Genomic DNA, 23,416 nt, shown 5'->3' on the forward strand with positions numbered 1-23,416 from the left:
TTGATATTCCAATGTGCTCACATCCACAGAATTGTATCGCTTGTCATGTTATATAATAACCTCAGAGTTTTGTTCAAGCTCCAACATATCCTATTGTTATTGTTAACAAAATATTATTTGATATACCCTAACTTGTGCAAATGTTTGAAATGGGAGGAAAAGTGGACAATCTGACATGCAATCAGTTCTGTCCACTGTTTTCACTTTAATATAGACCACAAGGCCAGATCTCCTTCACAGTAACAGTCCACAAGTTAACAGCATCCAGGACAGTTGCTCATATAGTCTCTATTGAAATAGTTCCAAGGAAGTAAAATCTACCATAACCCAAGGAAGCCTGTTCCATTGCTAGTTTGGTCTAGAGCAGGGGTCTTCAAACTTGGCCCTTTTTTGACTTGTGGACTTCAACTCCCAGAATTCCTCAGCCAGGCACGCTGGATAAGGAATTATGGGAGTTGAAGTCCACAAGTCATAAAAGGGCCAAGTTTGAAGACCCCTAGTCTAGAGGCTAAAGCACAGCCTAGAAAGTGGGATATCATGAGTTCAAATCCCACCTTAGCCATGAAAACTAGCTGGGTGACTATGGGTCAGTCACTCTTTCTCAGCCCAATCCACTTCAGAAGATTGTTGTGCGAAAAATAGAAGAAGATAAGTGTGGTGGAATATGTTTGCCACCTTGATTTATTTGTAAAAATAATAAAGGCAGGATAAAAATGAATGAATGAATGAATGAATGAATGAATGAATGAATGAATGAATGAATAAAATTGCTGAATTGTTTTTGTCATTAAGAAGTTGTCCTGAAGTCTAGCTGAAATCTACTTTTTTATAATTCAAAACTCATTGCTTCTTGTTATTAAAAATAAGGCACTTCCATAGCAGATAACAATTAATGCAAGTTAGAAAACTCAGAGAGACCATAATTTGTATGGCTTGTAGACATCCCTTCCAGGGAAGTCTGTTGATGCTAACTTGGAAAGGCTGTCAAGATTTTTCTTTTTCTTAAACTCACTAAACAATTATGAGGAGTATTAAAATAACAGGATATCTTCTCTTAACATTCCACATTTGTTACTGTTCAAGTATTGGATTGTGGAAAAGACATTATTTTAAAAAATTGCTTGCGTATATACAATTTTTGAGAGGAAGATTGATTTTGAAAAGTGCCAAATCTACTCTAACTTCTGTACAACCATTTGAACAGATCTTGCAGAGCAATTCCTTATGCCTAGTCTTTTTTACCTGGATGTATACAAATATTACTATAGTTCCTGAATTGCCTGTGGCTAACTTGGTAACTGGAAAGTACACCAGTTGGAAGAGCAAGACATTGCAAAAGTCTGATTCAGTTTTAGAATAAGAGAATAACAGAGTTGGAAGGGACCTTGGAGGTCTTATAGTTCAACCCCCTGCTCAAGCAGGAGACCCTCTACCATTTCAGACAAATAACTGTTCAGTCTCTTTTAAAGCCACCAGTGATGAAATGCCTACAGCTTCTGAAGGCAAACCATTCCACTGGTTTATTGTTCTCCACTGAAGCTGTTAAACAGATATGCTGTTATATGTCACCTACAATTTAACTGCACAATCTAACTGCACAATTTTGAAATTCAAAAATCCGTGATTTAGTATTTGAAGTGGTTATTTTTTTATTTTTATAAGTGGAGAGTAGAAAATAAATGTACACTATTCTTAAGAGCAACTTTATTTATTTATTTATTTATTTATTTATTTATTTATTTATTTATTTATTTATTTATTTATTTATTATATTTTTATACCGCCCTTCTCCCGAAGGACTCAGGGTGGTGTACAGGGCAATAAATACAAAAACAGGATACAAAAGTTAAAAGCAATTAAATAAATGCCCAAGGTTAAAACAATAATTAAGATGTATTAAAACCCCAACCCTAACCCATCAGACCAGGTTACCAACATGCTGGCTCAGGAATTCTGGGAGTTGAAATCCACTGGTCATAAAGTTGGCGTAGTTGCCCACCCCTGGCATAGACAATACCAAATTAAGTGCAGCAATGTTCTAAAACCATTCATTGTGGTGCAAACCAGCAGTATTTCTAGCTTCCTATTGTAAGCAGGTATGAAGTGGACATGGGGTATGTGCTGGTTAATTTACCAAACCAACCTAAAACGAAGGTAATTGGAATGCAATATTGGAGGAGGGGCACAGGATTTTGTCCTGATGCAATGGGAAAAAATCTCCCTGTGCCCCACCTAGCTGTCCCTCCCGCTGAGTGTGCTGGGTAGCCTTCATCTCACAGGGTGTCCTTCATTGTCATGCAATGCGCTTGCCATTCTCCAGAGTGACTGCTTGTTTACCCATTTTTATTCCTGGCTGCACTTGCAAGGTGTCCTCAAGGCAGTGCTCAGGAGGGCATTTCATCATGACATATTTATAGATCTCCCCCCACCAAGCCTCAAGTTTGTAGAAATTTACTTCTGATTCATGAATGTAAAACTTATCTTCTAAAATGTTGTTTGTGCTTCTCTGGAAGTTTTTAAAATGTCCTTCAGTTGGTAAGATTTCTGTATATAATAATGTTTTAAAATGAGACTAAGCTGGATAAACATAGTAAATCACTTTGGCATCTGATTTTTTTCCCTCCACATGAAAAAAAGAAATGGGTAATTGCTGGGCTTCATGATCTTAAATGGTTCACAATCCACAAACTAAGTGAAAAATAATGAACATAAATGAGAGATACTGGCTCATTTCAAGAAAGTTCTCCCATTGTAATTTACTTATGCCTGATAAGGATGATGGTTTAATTTTCTTGAAGAAAAGTGTTGTATAAATTGAACAAATAAGTACAATTTTACTGTCTCAAATTATAATCATCAGTCTCAAATGTCTGACATTTAGCTCATTTTGTGATATCATTGAGTAAGATGTCAACTTAAGACAAGCTCTTGCCATTCAGAACACATGAATCTACTCACCCTACAGAGATAGTGCCAAAAAATGGTAGCAACCTCCTGAATGATAGTGATGTAACTTGCCAAGATTTTCTTCAAAATTAGAAATAAACTATACATATAAAGAGAAGCTTAATTTAAGGAAAAAGTCCTAGATGTTTTCTCAACAGCACAAGTGGCTACCTAGTCATAGTTCCATCACTTTCTACCATCTCAGCTACTGAAAAATTAGGAAGGAAGCATACAGCCTATTCCAAGGGTAAAATAAAATTTGTATGTCATGTCTAAAATTAGAAGAATCTACCTGTTTTACTTTACCACTTCTTTGAACATTTAATGAAAGTTGTCTAATTTGTACAGGTAGTAAGTCCTTGACTTACGACCATAATTGGTACTGGAAATTTTCTTGCTAAGTGATGCGATCATTAAGGGAATCATCATGTGACCATGCCCAATGTTTTTTTCTGCAGTGGTTAAGCAAAGCTGGCTTCCCACATCAATTTTGCTGGAATTTTGTTGGAAGCCACTGGCAAGGCTGCAGATGATGATCACGTGATCCTGGGATGCTGCAGCCATCATAAACATATGCCACTTGCCAAGCACCTGAACTGAGATCACATGACTGCATGGACACCATGATGGTTGTAGGTGTGAGGAATAGTTATAAGTCACTTTTTATAGTGCCATTGTAATGCTAAATGATCGCTTAATGAATTAAGGCAAGTTGAGGACTATCCATAATCTGTAATTTAAAACAAGAAAAAGAAGTATAAAACCACTTGCCAGTTTTTGAAATAGGTAGAAAATGTTTTGAGAACAAAGAAGGCCACAAGTTTTATCTATGGATAATCAATGCCATTTCACCTGAAATTTTCCAGCAGTACCCGAACAAAGATGGTAGCCCCAATTTCTAAAGTTTCTCAGCTTGTTCTGAATGCTGCTGTAGATTTTTCAGTACAATGGGTCATAAAATTGTTTATCTGAGAATTCCCAAGAATAAAATAAAAACAAACAAAAATGGATATAAACCACAATAAATAAGACTATGCAGAATCCACGGTCACCTTCAATGAGTGACAAATGCCAACATGTGGGATATTCATGCTGTTTTCTAAATGCATGGTTTAAATTAATTTTAATAGTGCACTGGCACAAGCAATATTTCAATTAATGTAAACCATAATTTAGAAAACAGCATGCTTCATTTCAGACTGTTTTGCTGAATCTACAATTGAACTCAAGGGCATGAATCCGCAGCACAAACAGGGAAACAATTTTCTGTCTTGCAACTATAACTTAAAATTATATATTATATATATTCCTGCTTTTAGAAAGACTTTGATCAGCACTGAACAATTAGAAAGCATTAGAAACAGAGAATCCTAGTAAAGCATTTACCAAGTTTTTTTAAAAAAATCACAGCTTTGCAAACTCATCCATTGCTTTTTCTCCCTACCCTCTAATGTATACATATATACAGATATCTGAAATAAATATATTTCATCTTAATCTCAACAAAGACTTTTTCATATTATGTCTGTTTTAGCAATGTCATGCATCTCCTGAATCTGATAGGATTTGGCTATAAACATTCTAGAGTGAATATATAAAAATGTGCTCTCTTGCTCTCTCCTCAACATAAAATCAAAGGGGTAGAAGTGTATGTTTCTATATATTCCATTATCTTCTCCAGTTAGCATATATTTTCATTTTAAGGAGCATAAATTCCTTTTTAAGGGATTGATTATTTTGGACCACAGTGAAAAAAGGAAAATGGAAGATCAAGGACAAATTTGTCTCACATATAAACAAACCATATCAACAATAAGTTACCAAGGCATTAGTTATACAACAATCCTAATGTATTAGTAATCTTGCTTACATAACTGGTTGAAAGTTGAGATGGTATCTTAAATTAGATTAATTTAGATTAATCTAAAGCTTTTGGGTCTGAAAAGCCATGAAGAATGGACAAAATAAATTCAGCCTGCGGCTGAGCAGCCTTTATTCTCTGAATTCTTATTACTGTCAGTAATCAGGATAATTATAAAGAAAGGGAAGTATGTATGATTTTGATATAACTCATGAAAAAACACAATTAAACCAGAGTAGTATAGTTCTTTCCTAAGAATATTGATTATTCTTAAATTTGCAGTATTAACTGTTTACTTGAAAGTAAACCATATTATATTAAGTTACATTTTCCCAGGATTATTACCATCATTGTCCATATAATTAGAATATCAGAACTGGAAGGGACCTTGGAGGTCTTCTAGTCCAACCCTCTGCTCGAGCAGGAGACCCTGTACCACGGGTCAGCAACCTGCGGCTCTGGAGCCACATGCGGTTCTTTCAGCCTTCTCCTGTGGCTCCCAGTCATCCTCCGCCATTTGAACAGAGTGAGATAGAGACAGAGAGAGGCACTTGCGCTTCCCTTCTCTCTCTCTCTCTCTCTCTCTCTCTCTCTCTGTGTGTGTGTGTGTGTGTAAAAAAGAGAGTGGCCTCATGCTGTTCTCCAAGAAGCTGACAAGCTTATTGGGTGGGGCTCCTGCCTTTGCTGCATCTCCACAGGAAGTAGGAAGCAGCAGAAAGCAGGGCAGGAGAGCCAGCCCAATAAGAATGTGTGTCAGCTTGTCCGAGAACAGCGTGAAGCTAGCTTGCCAGGTGAACAGAAGATCGGAGAGAGGGAGAGAGAGGGGGGGGTGGGGGAGAGAGAGAGAACTCATGCACAGCAGCCTCTATTTCTTTTTAAACTCTTCAATCAAGCTGCCCCCCCTCACGTGCGCATGTGCGCACGGGTTTTAATAATAATAATAATATTATTATTATATTATATATTATTATATATTATATATATATTATATATATTATATATATATATATATATATATATATATATATATATATATATATATATATATATATATATATAAAATATATTATATATATATTATATATTATTATATTATATTATATTATATTATTATTATAATATTGGGGGCAATTAAGCTGACTTTGTAATAATGCCGCTTGGGGTGTGTGTGAAAGCCCTAATAAGCAGGCATATACATAGAATGAAGGCTACTGCTAAGCTTGTAAGCCGCCCTGAGTCTTCGGAGAAGGGCGGGATATAAATGGAATTAAAATAATAATAATAATAATAATAATAATAATAATAATAATAATAATAATAATAATAATAATAATAATAAATAAAGTCGGAAGGGACCTTGGAGGTCATCTAGTCCAACCCCCTGCTCAGGCAGGAAACCTTATACCATTTCAGGCAAATGGCTGTCCAGTCTCTTCTTAAAAACTTCCAGTGTTGGAGCATTCACCAACTCTGGAGGCAGGTTGTTCCACTGGTTAATTGTTCTAACTGTCAGGAAGTTTCTCCTTAGTTCTAGGTTGCTTCTCTCCTTGACTAGTTTCCATCCGTTGCTTCTTGTCCTGCCTTCGGGCGCTTTGGAGAATAGCTTGACTCCCTCTTCTTTGTGGTAGCCCCTGAGATATTGGAACACTGCTATCATGTCACCCCTCACCCTTCTCTTCATTAAACTACACATACCCAATTCCAGCAACCGTTCCCTATATGTTTTAGCCTCCAGCCCCCTAATCATCTTTGTTGCTCTTCTCTGTACCCTTTCTAGAGTCTCGACATCTTTTTTACATCGTGGTGACCAAAACTGGATGCAGTATTTCAGGTGTGGCCTTACCAGAGCATTGTAAAGTGGTATTAGTACTTCACTTGATCTTGATTCTATCCCTCTGTTAATGCAGCCTAGCAGTGTGTTGGCTTTTTTGGCAGCTGCAGCACACTGCTGGCTAATATTGAAGTGATTGTCTACTAAGACTCCGAGATCCCTCTCACAGTTACTACTATTGAGCAAGGTACCACCTATACTATACCTATGCATTTTATTTTTCCTGCCTAAATGTAGAACCTTACTTTTTTCATCATTGAATTTCATTTTGTTAGATAGTGCCCAGTGTTCGAGTCTGTCCAGATCCTTCTGTATCTTAAGCCTATCTTCTGGAGTATTGGCTATTCCTGCCAGCTTGGTGTCGTCTGCAAATTTGATGAGTTCCCCATCTATCCCCTCATCCAAATCATTAATGAAGATATTGAAGAGCACTGGGCCCAGAACAGAGCCCTGGGGCACCCCACTACACACTTCCTTCCATGTAGATGCAGTTCCATTGAGGACCACACGCTGAGTACGGCCTGTCAGCCAGCTACGAATCCATCTGGTGGTAATGCTATCTAACCCACATTTTTCTATCTTATCAAGTAGTAGGTTGTGATCTACTTTATCAAATGCCTTACTGAAGTCCAAGTAAATTATATCTACAGCATTCCTCTGGTCCACTAGTTTTGTCACTTGGTCAAAGAATGTAACAAGATTTGTCTGGCATGATCTGTTTTTGACAAACCCATGTTGACTTTTAGTGATGACTTTGTTTGCATCAAGGTGTTTGCTGGTTTGTTGTTTGATTATCTTTTCCAGAATCTTCCCAGGTATTGAGGTCAGGCTGATAGGTCTGTAGTTTCCTGGATCTATTTTGTGGCTCCCAGTGGTTCTTTTCTCTGGGAAACGGGTCCAAGTGGCTCTTTGAGTGTTTAAGGTTGCTGACCCCTGCTTAATACCATTTCAAGCAGGTGGCTGTCCAGTCTCTTCTTAAAAGCCTCTAGTGATGGAGCACCCACAAATTCTGAAGGCAAGCTGTTCCACCAGTTGATTGTTCTCACTGTAAAGTAATTATAATTCATTAATTATATAATTACACAATCCATTCATTATCCATCACATTGAGTTACTATTAATTTTTTTAAGTTTTTAGATAAACTCTCTTTGCGTAAAATATTCCTTAATTCAAACTTTCCTACTTTTTAATTCCTTTGTTATCTTGTGATCTCACAGGATCAACAAATCTTTAGAATTCCTTTACTTTGATCCAACAACTCATAAAGCCATTAGGTTTCTTAAATAAGAATTAACTGGCTATCTGCTCCAAAAACAATCAAATTAGTTTAATATGTCACATTAGTCTGTGTATCCTGACATCTGTCAGTAGGTCCATGCTACACTTCAGCAATTGCATCTCTCCTCTGCACTCCATTCTATTACAAAAGGGTTTAACAAAGGCCAAAAGTAAGATGACTCTATGCTGCAAGAATCTGGGCAATCATTGCTTGGCCTGAAACACATACCGAAGAACTCCTCTCCCCTTACTATTGGTCATCCATATTTTTTCAGCCAGCTGGCCAGAATTAAATTGTAGAGTCATATTTTGCACGTCAGATATTCCAGATTCAGTTCTGAATTAGTCCTCAGAAATGCATCAGGGAGTCAGTGACTTTGGGAGAGGGAAAATGTTGACAAACCACCTGGGAGTACAAAAAAAATGAAATCAGTATACAGATAGTTCATACGTTAAAGAGAAAAGGACTCCTTCCCATACCCTTTTTTTTGGTTATGAAGTAATTATTATAAATTAGGTATGCAATCACAGTGCAAATAGTTTGTGGTAGAATAGGAGCAGATATTTGCACAAAAGAATACCTTATAGCAGCAGTCCCCAACCTTTGTGGCTTGGTGGCCTGGCTGAGGGGAGGGAAAGCAGAGGAGAACTGGGTCATATGAGCAATGGGCTGGTGCAAGTTGAGCTGCATATGTGTGTGCATGCACACTGGCCCATCACTTGTGCAAGTTGACCTGTGCATGGACGTGTATGCTGGTCCGCTGCTCATGTGGCTCGGTTTCAAATAGGCCATTGCCTGGTAGTGGGCTGCAGCCCAGGGGTTGGGGACATCTGTTTTATAGATCAAGGCTTTTCAACCAGTGGTACGGGTACCACCTGTGGTACATTGGCACCTGGCAGGTGGTACATGACCATCCTAGAAAAGTGGTAGTGGGGGAGGGGAATGAGCTGGAGCTCGGCACTGTGGCTTGGGGGGCACTTTTTGCAGTGCCATTGTAACTTCCAAGTGAACACCAAGCCACAGCTGAGCAAGACACCTGCCTGCCTGCCCGGTGGCGCTCTATCTCCTGTCCGAGGCTTTCATTGTTGTGAGCATTTTTGTTGGGGATTGGCAGCGGGGGTGGGGTGGGAGGTGTTTGGTTTTTATTTCCCCAGTCTGCTGGGTGGTTGTAGCAGGTTTTGGTCACTTCACATGACACTGTGACCATCATAAATATGAATCAGTTGCCAAGCATTTGAATGTAAATCACAAGACCCTGGAGATGCTGCAACATTCCAGTTGATCGGCGCTTCTTCTGGGCTTAGCAGAAGCGCCAGGATCAGTGCTGAGCTCCAGCTGGAGCCTGGCATTGATCCTGGCGCTTCTGCTGAGCCCTGACAGCCCTGCAGCTCCAGCCATCTGTCGCTCAGGCTTGTGCGGTGCTACCACTGGTTCAGCTCATTCCCCTCCCCCGCTACCACTTTTCTAGGATGGTCGTGTACCATCTGCCAGGTGCCAATGTTCCACAGGTGGTACCCATACCACTGGTTGAAAAGCCCTGTTTTAGAAGATCCAAGAGAACAAATAATATTGCATGTATGATTTTTTACAGTGATATGACATGTATGATGTCATTATGACTTTTATCAGAGATTGGTGATCATATTGATGGGTTAGCATAACTATTACATTAGCAATAGTATTACATTAGATTTCTATCCAAGCCTTCCTGCGGGATTCATGTTGACTTTCGCTGAATTCATACTATACTCCCCCCCCCGCATTCTCCTGGGCCTCACTGTGCTCATGCCATGCCTGTCCAGCTGCTTGTGTTTCCTCCCTGGCTATTCACACACCTTCCCCAACCACTTTTGCACACTCTTCCTCACCCAAGAGCAGCCAACCCAAGCAATGCAACACTCGTGCCAAACCTTCCTGGCCACCCACACACCTCCTCAATTCTCCTGGCAGAAGCTTTTATCTGTCTGCTGGCAAGCCACCTGGAACCTACAACTTCATGCTGGCTTGTCTGATAACTTTAATTGTTGAAAGCTGGAAGGAAGTTGCAAGGAGGTGCCTGCTTAATGACCTTCAATCCTCACTTCATGACAGCAACAGGGACTGCTGTCACTAACCAATGGAGACATGTGACACTGTGCTTTATAATCACATTCCTTAGGGGCAGAAATTTTGGTCCCGGTTCCTGTCAAAACATGAGGACTATATGTATATCAATGAAAATGATGAGTGATTAAAATTAAGTTATGTTTTAATTCATAAAAATGTAACAACAACAACAACAACAATAATAATGTTTTTTAAATTTTGGACTTCATTGCTAGTTAATTCCAACATTAATTATTAGATAATTCCAATTAAGACAAAATTTTGCATGAATGCTTGTTCACACTGAAGTTTTGTTGGAAATGAAAATTAATCATAGTCTTTTTAAATACCATTTATACAGATACTTGAGTATTCTTGGAAGAAAAACATGGTATGTTTGGCTGCAAGCCAATGCATACTTATGTTTGCCTAAGTTTCATGCTCACATAGCTATGCAATGAATCAAAGCTTTCTTTAATTGTAAATGAAGCCATTTCCTTTTCTAATACTATTAGCCAAGGAAAAATTGGCTAAATTTTGTCACAAAAATCCATTTCTAATTACATAAGATAGGAACAGCCTTCTAACATTGAGGCTCATTTGTAAGATGAAAATCAAATTTGCAGTATATGGTAGAAGTTGTTTTTATACCCAAATGATATGTTATTGCAGCCCCATTTTGAAATGCTGTGTACATTACTTTATTATTTTATTCTGTATCTGTAGTGTTTAACAGGCAAATGACTACCACAAATATATATTTTGTAAAAACAGAACTTTTTTTGTCATCTCTAGAAAGATTCACTGCATGGACTGTCAGTATTATAATGTGAATAAATTCAGATAATCATTTCTTTTTCCTTTACTAAATATGCATGATGGCTACGGAAACAGGCAAGTTAAGCACATATTAGTTCAATATAGTGCAAGGCCTCATCTCTGGAGGTTTTTAAGAAGAGATTGGACAACCATTTGTCGGAAATGGTATAGAGTTTCCTGCCTGAGCAGGATGTTGGACTAGAACACGCATGCCAGAGATGGCACTCAGAGCCCTCTCTGTGGGCACATGCACCGTCACTCCAGCAGAGTTCACCAGAGTAGCGAGCACATGGTGTTTGGAAGCGATGGGGCAGGAAGTGAGTGAGCAAGCAGGGTTGCCACCCCCAGGATGCTCCGGGGATGACAAGGTACTTGCCCCTACCGCCCTGGCCCCACCCAGCAGCCTCCAAAGCACACAGATAGGAGGCGGTGAGCGCATGGGGGCCGACAGCATCAGGCAGCAGGGGCTGCATAGTCCACTGTGAATACCGGGCTGGCGCCCTCAAGCAGCAGCGCTACGGCAGCACCAGCAGCACAAGGAGTCGGGCGGACACGTGATGTGGACTGCCGGACATGCCTACTTCATCCCATCCCTTTAGTTGGAAAGCTGATCGCCACTGGTCATCTCTTCAGCCCTGAGGGTCTTGCCCTTGGCCTGCACATGGAACACATTCCCCTTGCACATCTCGGTACCTACCACGGCTGCCAGCCACTCACACAGGTCCATTAAGCCTCACCCCAGAGCTGCAGGCCCACTCAGCACAAAGGAGGCAAAGCTGTTGGCCAGGAAGCCCCACATAAAGATGGTAGATCATGCCCAGGCCCAACAGGCAAAAGGCCACCTCAATCAGGGAAAGCCGGATCTCCATTGGTGTCATGGCCACTCAGGCCAGCAGAGATGGGGGGAGGCATGCAATCCTAGCTGGAACTGGAAGGCCATGGCGCCAATTGAGATCTGGCTTTCCCCACTCGGGGTGGCCTTTGGTTTGCTGGGCGTGGTCATGCTCTACCACCTCTACTCAAGCTTGTTAGCTGGCCTTTTCACCATTGTGCTGGGTGGGGCAGGTGCTCCAGGCAGTAGCGGTAGCCTAAAGGACCTGTGCAAGCTGCTGGCGGCGGCAGCCCAAGATGGGGCCAAGGTGCATTGGGTGTGTGAGGGGAACAGGCTTCACATGGGGGCCAAGGGCTAGATCTGTGAAGGGGCCGAGGAGATGGCCAGCAGTGACCTGCTCTCCAACCGCAAGCAAAAACAGATGAGATGGAATAGGCGCGTCTGGCTGTCTGGATCATGTGTCCCTATTCCCCCTGCTGCTGGAGGGCTGACCCAGTATTGGCATGGGGCTGTGGTGCCCCAGAGTGTACCTATTGAGGGGCTGGCAGGCTGTGGCTGCTGATAGACACTGTCGGCCCTCATGTGCTCGCTGGCCTCTGTATGCAGGGGCCGATGGTGTCAGGCAGCAGCTGCCCTGGGCCCTGCCTCACCTTGCTCCACAGCAATGGCACCCCCACCCAGCTCCCTGCCTCGCCTCACCTCACCCTGCAGGATGAACCTCCTGCCCACTGCCCCACCCACCAGAGACCCCCTGCATTTCCCCAACCATGCCTGGCCTCCACAGGCATCCTCCCACAAACAATATCAAGATGGCCACGCCCACCCAGTCTGCCATTACCACTGCAGCCACACCTACCCAGTGGGCCAAGTCCCCTGGCCCCCCCTGAGGGCACCACAATGCTGATGCGGCCCTGACACTTTGTGATAAATAAGTGGGTTTTGGGTTGCAGTTTGGGCACTCAGTGTCTAAAAGGTTCGGCATCACTGTTATATAGTATAAGTCTACACCAGACATGTGAAACTCACGACATCATGTGATGTCGCGAGACGTATTGGGACTGTTTTGCCATTGCCAGCAATGGGGTGGGCGTGGCTTCTGGATGATGCGTCTGACCAGCGGGCCAGCAGTTTGACACCCCTGGTCTATACTGTAATCCAAACTTCATAGTCTTTTTTTAAAAAAATGTAGATTTAGTTTATTTTAAATGTATATTTGGTATCAATTTTTTAAATAAGAGTGTTTACCATTTATTTATATTATGATCATATTAATATGTGATCTATTTTTTGTCAGACTGTGACTCCATAATAGCTTCTTTTAAAAAACCTGAAGAGCAAAAGATAAGGTTTTACTAGAATTTAGGCTGGAGTAAAAGGAATTACCCATGTGTACTTTCATATCAGCCCTTGAACTTCTAAACTTGTCTTTGAACTTGTAAAATACAATAGAGTCTCAAATGCTTACTTACTACAGCTGGGAGCACTTGTAATTAATTCTATATTGAAATGGCAAGTATCAGCATGTTCTCCCTGCCTGTTTTCTTCGCTAATTGGAACCAAACTGCTAATGATTATTTATTTCATACAGCATAAATGTCACACTAAGAGCACAATTTGTTTTCACACCCACCTATTTCTGAACAATAATCTTTTCTATAACAGCCATTTTTCTTGAGGTTGTGTTATTCTATTTAGCCATAGTTAAACTAGTGTGCAAGAGAAAGGGAGAGAGAGACTTGATTTTTCTGCTTGGACTATGAAACTATTGGAAAAATAGAGGGATCATAACATTTTCTGCTGGAATACTATCTAAGTACTTAGAACAAATGTTTACCAAAACAACTGAGAATAAATACTACTATGTCTGCCTCTGGACTTTTTATGGGAAACAGTATCTTGTCCTTATATATATATATATTTTCAAAATGGTATTAGTATTTATATTATAACTAACTTGACAACTGAAGTGCTAAATTAGAGAACAGATAAGAAAGATCCTCAACATGGCACTTATAGATGCAAATCACTCTCACAATTAAATCTTTTTTAATATACAAAACAATTAAAATCTTGCCTGATTGCATATGTCATGACATGTAAGTATTCTTACATAAGAGTTTATTTTTTGACATTCATGTTACCTTTTTCTGTTGTGTGATATTAGGCTACCTGAAAAAGTTTGAGACTTCTGAGAAAAATTATATATGTCCTAATCTATAGTGTTTGAGTTATACAAATAAGAGTTTCTCATGTTTTTGTTACAAAATCTAATTTTTTGGCTGCAATCTGCACAATTCCTGCTACTTTAAATCTCCCTTTCCATTCTCTGATCTGTAATTGACTAACGTATCTTTTTTCCTTACACACTAAGCTTCCAATATTAATAAATTCACACTGAACTGGAAGGACAGATATTCCATACTTAAATCAATAGAATTAAAGCAGTATGATACGTTCATAAACACAACATGGATTAAAGTAACTTTTGATTTTCTGTACAGTATATCAGGCTGTTATGGAATTAAATTCCTCTTTTTCCCTATTTAAATGGGATTGCAAAATGACCACTCACAATGTAAATCAGGAAGGAAACCAGCTTTTTCTTTAGTAGTGCATGGTTTATTAATTAGGTTATTGAGTTATTTATAAAAATAATAAAGGTGGGATATAAAATAAATAAGCCAGCAGTAAAGTACTTTCTCATAAGCCAAGATGCAGTGCAATTTAATTTCTATAAAAACTAATGTCCCAAATGCAGAAATATCACAATTCCTTTTAAAGTGATATGACAGAGTAATGCAGAAGGCATTTTTCCTTATTTTGATTACATTATGTAAGATTAATACCGCTCTTTTGTTAGATTGATCTGGTAAGCTCAAATGCTAATGAGAACATGTGGTAGTTTTAAGGACAGACAGCAAGAATTGGATACCATTTGAATTCTACAATACAAATGGCAGGGAAATATTAGTGTTTAGACACAACTCTCTAATACTGTTCAAGATGCTAGTCTATAAAAAAATAAAAATGGATTAGATTCAGTAGTGGATCTTGCTAGGATTCTAGCACCTGTGAAAAACATTATCTAAAAGTTAAGAGTGTCTGCAGCATAGATTTTCTCTAGAGGGCTATATTTATGATATAAGCCAGAGGTCCCCAACCTTTTGGACATGGAGATTTTTCCATGGACTGGAAGGTGCATGGTTTTGTGTGCTGCCTGCATCCTGTGGATGGGGCTTTGCATGTTTGTGCGGACCGGTTGCTGGCATGCAGCTAGTACTGGTCCATGGACCGGGGGTTGGGGACCCCTGATATAAGCCATAAAAGCTCTTCCCCCACCGCCTTTAATAAATGGCCATCATGGGATTTTTATTGTTTTGAAATTTTTAATGTAATTATTCTATAATTTAAAAATATTAATCCTAACTTAATTTTAATGTTAATTTTTATACATTGTTTATTTATCAATTATATTGTACACCATCCTCCTTGAGGGAGATAGTCAGTTTAGAAATATGAACTATAAATAAATAAATGGTACCATATTCCAATCTTAACATTAATTATTACATTATATATTGCATAGCCACATCAAATCCTGAAGCCAATCCATAATTTTAAAGATATTACATGTTTACAAGTTTTATATATATTTTGATTATGACAGCTCATATTCATGTAATTTTTTTTTGATTGCTAACAAAGTATTAAAGGGAGACTGATACGCATTTCAAACTTATTTGTTCTCATCAGTCAGCCATACACTTCTGAGATTTGAACCTGGGCCGATTGCATCTTAGCCAATTATTCTAACCTTTAGGTGAGATGAGAACTAATAAGTTTGAAATGCATATCAGTCTCCCTTTAATTCTTTACACAAATATGAGCTGTCACTGCTGTGACTACTGCCTGTTGATGGCCTTGGTTTAGGCTGAAACAGGAAATAAGATTTGTCCCATGTTTGGGGCCTAGCAAGGTAATCTAAATACTTAACAAACATTTAACACATATCTCCCTTGCTTCTCAGCTAACAAAGCGAGAAAGAGCCAGTGGCCTAAAGGTTAGAACAATTGCCTAAGGTGCAATCAGCCCAGGTTCGAATCTCAGAAGGGTATGGCTGACTGATGAGAACAAATAAGTTTGAAATGCATATGAGTCTCCCTTTAATTCTTTGTTAGCAATCAAAAAAAATTTACACACACACACACACACACATATATATATGAATATCTGTTCAGCTGTTTAAATTTAAAAGATGACTCATGCACAAAATATGGGTTCGATATATTAATATCTGATGTGTTATTGTTTAGAGTAATTTATGATAGATCTCTTGAATGAGCAAACTTTATACAAAGTGATATTAACTGAAGAGACAATGCATCTGTGTCTATTCATTCTATTAGAAATGATAACCTTCAAAAGCTTCCACTGATTTTCAAATGAAAGGCTCTTCTATACTGAATTATACCAAAATGAGAGGGAATGAGTAGTCTAGACAAAATTAATTATGACAACTAAAACTATACATCTACCCAGAATTAGAAGCAAAACTCTCCATTTATTTAATGGAGCTAAGCTTTCTTAATTCTGTGATTGTAGCCTATGATCCTTAAAATTATTTGACAGAAACATTTAATCCCACAGTATAGAACAAATGTGGTCATAGTTATGAAACTCCAAATTTATCTCATTATAATGGGGCATTATAAGGACAATTTAAAAATAAAAATCAGTTCTAAGTTTCTGTGAGTGAGATATTGAACTTCATGCGTACTGTGGAGAAGAAATGCTTATTTAACACATTCTTATGTGTTAAGAAAATAAAGGTGGCAAAACACCTTTTCCTGATCCTGTCTTGTTAACTGTCTCTCAGTTCAAACTAATTTAAAAGATATAGCCAGGGCTTTTTTTCTCACAGAACGCTCAGAATGGAGTTCCGGCACCTTTTTTGGATGGAACCTTGTAGGGAAGGCAAGGCGGGTTGTATGACATGTGTGAGTTCCGGCACCTTTTTCTTTTACAAAAAAAGCACTGGATATAGCAATGTTTAAAATGGATCCTCCAGCAAAAGCTGACTGCTTAAATAAAGTAAATATAAACATGGAATATGCTGTCACTGGTTATCTGTAGAATTAGTGAAGAAATACACAATGTAATCAGATGTGAAGTTCCTATAAAGATACAATAGTTGTACACTTTTGACAGTTTGAACAGATTCACTTGTCTGCTTTTGTACATACGTCCTATAGTTCTTCAGCAGAATTTAAGGCATCTGTACTATGGTAACACATCTAATTCTGTTTCTAGTTACATTGCATCATAAATTTTGTGGTTTTAAAATCTGTACAGATGTCATCATATAGCTATATTATCAATAGCGCTACTCTGTATAAGATTTCTGTCTTAGAGGAAAAGTTGAACCAGCATTGAATAATAATTACATATTGTAAAATATAACTGTCCAAAAGGACACATAATACTTAGTACAATTACAGCCTGCAGTTCAGAAATATTGAATATATTATAAGCAGGCTAGATAATACTTCAATATGAATAGATTCCATCATGCAGTACATTAGTAATTGTTCCAGTCATTCAGATGGGAACAGCACATTCAAATCTGGCAATTGCATACAATTTTCATCCTATAAGATTATTTGGATAGCAATCCCAGCAGAGCAATGTAAGGAATATGTGTTTGCTTACACAATTAGACAAATCAATTCTTTCAGTTATTGTCCAAAGCATACTCAGAATGTATTTTGTTTGGAATGAATATGTCAAAATATCAATATATAAGAATAATACTCAGTTTGATTGTTATACCAGTCAAAGTTTCCTATTTTTCAGTAAACATATATTTTGTCAAAGCTGACGAAGCTGGGCATGTACTGAATATAAGCTTAGTCATAGGTATGATTTCAGAATAGGTCTATGACAGTTTCTCTAATACAGGGGTGTCAAACTCAATTTCATTGAGGGCCGCATCAGCATTGCAGTTGCCCTCAGGGGGCTGGGTGGGTATGGCCTGGGTGGGTGTGGCCTACTGGGTGGGCGTGGCTAGAGTGTGTATAGCCTACTGGGTGGGCATGGCCAGCTCTACATCGTTCGCATCAAGGGTGCCTATGGGGGCCTGGGCAGGAGTGGCAGAAGGAGGGTCTCTGGGCCAGGGCCAAGGCAGTGGGGGCCGTTCCCTCACTGTTTCCAGGATGGCTTCGTGGACCACATGAAACCACTTCGCGGGCCGGATCTGGCCCCCGGGCCTTGTGTTTGACATGTCTGCTCTAATACGTAATTTATAATATTTGTATCTGGACAAATCTACAAAATATTAGCTATGTACAGGTAGTCCTCGACTTACAACCTCAACTGAGTTAAATTTCTGTTGCTGAGACATTTGTTGTGAATTTTGGCCCATTTTATGACCTTGCCACAGTTGTTAAGTGAATCACTTTAATTTTAAGTTAGCAATATGGTTGTTAAGTGAAGGTGGCTTTCCCATTGGTTTTGCGTGTCAGAAAGTAGCAAAAGGATTAGGGTTGACTCCAGGACACTGCAATTATCATAAATATGAGTCATTTGCCAACCATCTGAATTTTGATCACATGTGACCATGGGGATGTTGCAAGGATCGCTAAGTGTGAAAAACAGTCATAAGTCACTTTTCCCACTGTTGTTGTAACTTTGAACAGTCACTAAACAAACTGTTGTAAGTTGAGGACTACCTGTATTTACTACTTTAGTAACATATATATCTATGTTAGACTGCAACTGTATAATTCTATATTTTATTTTTGCCACTCATTTTTTCTCTGCTCTCACACACATGCACATTTTAATTTGGAAAATGTCAATAGTAGTAAATTAGACAAAAGAATCCAAGGAAGATATAGTCATTTAATAATTTAATTTAATAATTTAATTTAATAATTTAATTTGTATACCGCCCTTCTCCCGAAGGACTCAGGGCGGTGAACAGGGCAATACATAATAAAAAACAGGATACAAAAATTAAAAAGTAATTAAACAACTGTGCCCGTAATAATTAGTACATATTAAAAGTTAAAACTAATTTATAAAAATCCTTCACATTTTTCCACCTGTGCCTTTTACTCTTTCCAGTTTTTTTCTTCCAATTGTCTTCAATCTCTTTTCAATCCTTGCATTCTACAACTGAGTTTTTTTTAAAATTGATTGCAGATGTCTTAACTTCAAAATGCAAACTATTTAGGAATAGTGAATGGAAATAATTGATGTATAAGATTTAGGAAAAAGAAAATGAAGAACTTGGAGCTTCTGTACAGCTAATAAAGCAATTATGCATTTTATTTTTCCTCCAGATTCACTGTCAATAAGCTTGAATAAATTAACAATCATTATAGGGATTACAGCAAGCCTAATCTCCCTAGTTGTCAGTTATTATTAAGCTTTCTGGAAATGCTCCTGAAATAATTACAAGACTGACAGATTGTTAAAAGTTATAGGTGTTGACAACAGAATAGCTCAGGGGTCCCCTGGTCCGTGGACCAGTACCGGTCTGCAGCATGCCAGCAACTGGTCCCCACAAACAAGCAAAGCCCCATCCATGGGATGCAGGCAGGACACAAAAGCATGCACTCTCCGGTACGTGGAAAAATCTCTCTCCATGGAACCGGTCCCTGGTGCCCAAAAGGTTGGGGACCTCTGGAATAGCTAAATAATTGTTTATTTTTTATTCCTATACAAACGACAAATTTAGAATGACTTGTCTGTGGAATAGAAGATGATATTTGGTATGCAACCTCTGTGCAGTTACTCAGAAGTATGAATGTATGTAGTCATTCAGTGAAATATCATGGGACCACAATAGGCTTACAACTTCACACTGTGGTGGTTAATAGAATAGAATATCTTTACTGTCATTGTGTAGCTCACAATGAAATTAAGGAAATCATTGTGAAATACACGAGTTTATGCCTTCAAGAAATGCAGCTCATTAGCAAAGCAACCTCTTTTACTTTTGCACATCCAAAGTAGTGTTTTTCAACTTCTACCAGCACAAACAGCACTATCCTGATTTAGCTAAAGACCTTCATATAGGCAAATGTTTTTATTTTACTTAGCTACTGTGCACAGTAAAGTACATCTGATCTCTAGTCCTTGGCCATTTTGTCCTGAGCTGCTGGGCAGCTTGCTATCTCTTCAAAGGACCTTGAATGGTGAATATACATTTATTTTTTGGTTCCCAATTGTTTCACCAGTGGATTTATGAAAACTGTTACTTTACTAGTAGAATAGTGAAAAGTACTTTTCTCTTTATTATAAATTTATAAGACAAAAACATGAAAAGTTAATGGCTTTTTTTTCTTTTAAAACTGGCAGAATTGACAAGGAGGCTGCCACTTTCCCATTCTAGCCCAAGGGACATGTAAAACGTGATAAAATTATGGTACAACTCTCCTGTCAGAAACCAAAGAATGCCTGGGACATCTGAGCAAGAAAATCAAAGAAGAAAGTGAGAATTTTGGTCTCTTTCTGAACATCAAAAAGACCAAGCTTATGATCACTGCAAGGAATGGAAACATCAAAATAGAAATGATGTGACCTTAGGAAAATTAATTAATTAATTTTCCTAAGGTCACAGATCTCTCAAAGCCGTGAATGCAGCCGAGAAATAAAACATTGGATTGCACCAGGTTGCACAACAATGATGAACATGAACCAAATATGGAAAAGGAAGGGCATCAGCCCGGCAACCAATTTTTATTTATTTATTTAATTAAATTTTTATACCGCCCTATTCCCAAAGGACTCAGGGCGGTTTACAGGGCAGCATAAAATACAATATAAAAATAGTATAAAATTAAAATAGATTAAATTAATTAAGCCCAACAATTAAAACAATATTAAAAGCTAAAACCCCTTCAGTCCAGGCCTGATAGATCAAAAAACTAGGTTTTCAGGTCCCGGCGAAATGAACGCAGATCGGGGGCAGTCCGAAGTTCCACTGGTAAATCATTCAAAGGGCAGGCGCGCCCACAGAGAATGCCCTCCCCTTGGGGATCACCCGCCGGCACTCCTTAACCGCCGGCACCCTGAGAAGGCCCTCCCTGTGGGAGCGCACAGGACGATGGGAAGTTGACGCCGGCAGCAGGTGTTCCCTTAGATAATCCTGACCCAAGCCATTTAGAGCTTTATAGGTCATTACCAGCACCTTGAATCTCACCCGGAGGGCAACCGGAAGCCAATGCAGCTCACGGAGGTGTTACACGGGAGTATCGGGAAACTCCCATAACAACTCGCGCGGCTGCATTCTGCACCAGTTGAAGCCTCTGCGTGGTCCTCAAGGGCAGCCCCATGTAGAGAGCGTTGCAGTAGTCTAGCCGGGAGGTCACGAGCGCATGGGTGACTGTGCGTAGGGCATTTCGGTCCAGATAGGGCTGCAACTGGCGCACCAGACGAAGCCAGGCAAAAGCCCCCCTGGTCACGGCTCCTATATGGTCTTCAAAATTGAGCCGTGAATCCAAGAGGACGCCCATGTTGCGAGCCCTATCGATGGGGGGTAACACCTCACCCCCCATCATTAATGATGGAACAACCTGGTTAACCTGAGATGCCGGTATGCACACTCAGTCTTGGCAGGATTGAGACGAAGCCTGTTTCTCCCCATCTAAACCCGGACCGCCTCCAGGCAACGGGACATCACGTCGAGTGCATCACTGGGTTGGTTCGGGGTGGAAAGAAAAAGTTGGGTATCGTCAGCGTACTGATGATACCCCACCCCGAAACCACAAATGAGCTCGCCCAGTGGTTTCATGTAGATGTTGAACAGGAGGGGAGAGAGGACCGACCCCTGAGGGACTCCACAAACGAGAGATCTCGGGGCAGACCTCTCCCCTCCCGTCAACACTGACTGCGAGCGGCCCAGGAGGTAGGAGGAGAACCACCGCAAAACAGTGCCTCCCACTCCCAAACCCCTGAGACGCCGCAGTAGGATACCATGGTCGATAGTATCAAAAGCCGCTGAGAGATCTAAAAGGACTAGGACAGAGGAACATCCCCTGACCCGAGCCCACCAGAGATCATTCACCAGTGCAACGAATGCCGTCTCCGTGCTGTACCCGGGCCTGAAACCCGATTGGTATGGGTCAAGATAATCAGTTTCCTCCAGGAACAGAGGAAGCTGATGCGCCACCACACTCTCAACAACCTTCTCTAAAAAGCGAAGGTTGGAGACCGGACGGTAGTTATGTAGGTTAGTTTGTTCTACTGATACCATATAGCCACCTATGGTTGTGAAAATAAGCAAGACATGAAGAAAATCAACGTTTGAGCTGTGGTGACCAACTTGCAAGCACCGGAGCGCATAACACCAGACATGTCACTAGAAGGAAAAATCACAAAACTGAGTCTCATTTATTTTGGTCATGTCATGCAGGGAAATTCACTGGAGAAAACAATTATGTAAAAAAAAACAGGCCACCAAAGAATACAATGGCTGGATACCATCAAAAATGACACCAGTCATAGCATAGAAAAACTCAAAGAAGCAGAGCAAAATTGGAAGATGTGGAGAGACCTGGCCCATGGAATTGCCAAGAGATGGACACAACTAAATGTCTAACATAATCCTCCTCATCAAAATTATGGTGTGCACTTTTTTTTAGTTTTTTAAAAAATAATTTATCTATGCACCCCCTAGACAGGAAGGTGTCAGGCATAGGATTGGGGGGGGGGACTCATTAGAGGGGATTCCATACAAAAGGCAATCAGTGGATACTACATGCCCTCAAAGTGCCATCTATGGAAAGGAAAGATCCTTGCTTTCCCAGCAAGGGTAGCAGAGGAATGCATCAATTTGTGGATAGGACAGATTGTCAGGCCATCAGATTGCCGGAAGTGGAGAAAGGCTGAAATCTGGGATTGGTTTTCTTAAGTCAAGTTTCATTTTCAGATAATTTACTTAAAGGGATAAAGCAACTTAAGACTGCTGTGGGGGAAAACATTTCTGATAAAAAAGACAAGAAAAAATAACTCTCAGATGTATGTTTGTTATATACTTTATTAGAGAAATATAACTTTTCAATTTTAGAAGTCCTCTCTCCCCACCATCCTTTTCTGAAAATTCTGAATTAAAAAAAGAAACTGGAAAAAATCTTTACATTTTTAAGCAGTTGTAACTGAACATGTGTCCCATCTCTGCAAAAAAAGTTCCTTATACTGTACCTTCATTCGTTCTTCATATTAAAAGAACACAGCGTTGGCTCCTTTAAGAAATAAAATATAGTATTCACAATGAAACACAAAACAACTAAGCACATGCATTCATGTTGCATTTGCCTTATTGGAACAGACAGTTTAAGTGGAATGAGCCATATTTTTGCAAATAAATTGCCATCTCTTTGGGATGTGCAGTACTAATATTGAAGGCTGGGCATAAAACTTTCCTTTCCTATCTCAGCACTGATATTGCGTTTTCGATGTTCCAGAAACCTTAAAAGCAAAACAAAATTTGAAACAAGACCTGCATTAAAATGCTAGGTGGTTTTAATCATAATAGTAAAGTTGGAAGGGACCTTGGAGGTCATATAGTCCAACCCCCTGCTCAGGCAGGAAACCCTATACCATTTCAGACAAATGGCTGTCCAGTCTCTTCTTAAAGAGTTCCAGTGTTGGAGCATTCACAGCTTCTGGAGGCAGGTTGTTCTACTGGTTAATTGTTCTGTCAGGAAGTTTCTCCTTGGTTCTAGGTTGCTTCTCTCCTTGATTAGTTTCCATCC

This window comes from Vipera ursinii (genome assembly GCF_947247035.1).
Source record: "Vipera ursinii genome assembly, chromosome: 7".
NCBI classification, from domain to species: domain Eukaryota; kingdom Metazoa; phylum Chordata; class Lepidosauria; order Squamata; family Viperidae; genus Vipera; species Vipera ursinii.